General features: G+C 36.7%; 1 non-coding gene across 1 annotated transcript; it reads right to left on the minus strand.

Moving 5' to 3' along the window:
* Positions 1-630: 630 nt before the first annotated feature.
* Positions 631-737, minus strand: LOC126015116 (U6 spliceosomal RNA). Its single transcript, XR_007498011.1, has one exon. It is a non-coding gene; the product is annotated as a U6 spliceosomal RNA (small nuclear RNA).
* Positions 738-2,138: the final 1,401 nt, after the last annotated feature.

Raw genomic sequence — 2,138 nt, forward strand, 5'->3', positions numbered from 1 at the left:
ATTTTGATTAGTAATTTATATTATTTTTACCTTTTAAAATGTACATACATTTATTGTACAAAATTTTGAATGCATAACCATTTTATTATGAAAGGTCAAACACTTACTTGCCCTAAGACAAAATGAGGGCAACTAAGTGATCTTCTAGTACTTTGCACCCCATTACTTGATAAACTTTCACCTTATTCCAGTGATCACTTGATTCACTCTCATCGCTTTTTCCTCCATACCACTTTCTTCCACAAATTACTGGGACTAAGTGAAGTGCCAATGCCAGACCCTCAGATTCTGCTTTCCTTTCTCCTGGTCCCACCATCAACCTGCTTTTCTCAGTTTTCTCCTGAGAGTTCCCAGAGTACCCGAGGATACTTCCCAGAGGACTCCCAGAGTAACCTCTAGGATAAATACTTATCCTATGGAAAGTAGAAGAGTGATCCTTGAGCAAGAAATCTGTCTCCTAAAATAAAGTGCCAGTTGGATGAAGACAATGTTATTGGCTCTGTTATAAGTAAAAAAAAATATTGTGGATGATTCAGATCAAGAAGAGGATATTTTTCCTAAGGGGACCTACTGGACCAAGATTTGGATCTAGAAGTGATCAAATTAAACATATTCATCATTCTTTTTTTTTTTAATATGGAACGCTTCACAAATTTGAGTGTCATCCTTGCGCAGGGGCCATGCTAATCTTCTCTGTATCATTACAATTTTAGTATATGTGCTGCCGAAGTGAGCACATGTTCATCATTCTTATAGTTGTGAAATACTATTTTTTTGTTTGCTTTGGGGTCACACCTGGCAGCACTTTTGGCTGGGTTACTCCTGGCTCTATGCTCAGAAATCGTTCCTGGAAGGCTCAGGGGACCATATGGGATGCTGGGATTTGAACCACCATCCTTCTGCATGCAAGGCAAACATCCTACCTCCATGCTATCTCCCCAGCCCCTTACTTGTGAAATACTATTATTGATTTGATGATTGATCTTCCTTATACAGAATCTGGGACAAGACTTCCATAATGTAAATGGAACCCATCTAAGTCACTTCCAAAACTTTTCTAAGAAGGGCAGTAGGGCCATTTGCCTTGCATGCAGCAGACCAGGAATGGACCTAGATTTGATCCCTGGCATCCTATATGGTCCCCTGAGCCTTCCAGGAGCGATTTCTGAGAGCTGAGCCAGGAATAACCCCTGAGCATCTCCGGGTGTGGCCCCAAAACAAACACAAACACACAAAAACTTTCCCAAGAAAGTGAAAGGCAATTATTAGTTCAAATTGGAGAATTAAAACATTCACTTACTAACAAAATGTGTTTTTAATCATGTTGGAGACACATAATCAGCCTCTATGTTGCTGTATTATAAGGCTATAATTTGAAACCTCATCTTTGAGTATATTACTTGAGTCTATAGTTAAACTCTGATAACACTATTTCATACTGAGATTTTAATGACCTAAGGGCTCCTGCATTGTGGGTATGGAGTCAGGCTGCTGAAATAGAGTGCAAGACATTAAGCTAAAGGAAATGTGAAACCATGAAGGCAATGTTTGCAAGATTCTTCTCACATTATAGGTGCTTTGCAATTTAGATATGATTATGGGTATAACAAAAGCTAATTGCTGTAAATGTTGCTACCTTTAAGCTAGAACTAGAAAGATTCTATGAAACCTAATTTTGACGAGTGTATGGGAATGCATACTGAGTTTTTGGCAAATGGTTTATGGAAATGGAGAGTTTAAACAGTTTAAAAGTACAATATGACACCACAAACACAATATTATCACCATATGGAAGTAATAGGGTGATTAGAGAACAAAAACAAAAATTGATTGAACCAACCCAACTTTATATAAGCTTACCCACCGGTGTTTTAGAATATATTTATGTCAAGCTAAGAACTTAAGAAAAATAATATCATTACTGAATACATTATGAATATAGCCAAATACTTATTTTTCTTTAAATTTAGAATTACCTCATAAATATCAAAATGGACTCAAACTAGTTTGAGTCAGACTCTGTATTGGGATCCTATGTCCCACTGGCTAATGCTTCTTCTCTATCATTTATGCCCTTCATGTTTTCTCCCTTAATCAATTATTTCTTTTATTTTTTTCTGCTAAAGTTTTTTTCTAAT

The sequence above is a fragment of the Suncus etruscus genome, chromosome 7 (genome assembly GCF_024139225.1).
Source record: "Suncus etruscus isolate mSunEtr1 chromosome 7, mSunEtr1.pri.cur, whole genome shotgun sequence".
Lineage (NCBI taxonomy): Eukaryota > Metazoa > Chordata > Mammalia > Eulipotyphla > Soricidae > Suncus > Suncus etruscus.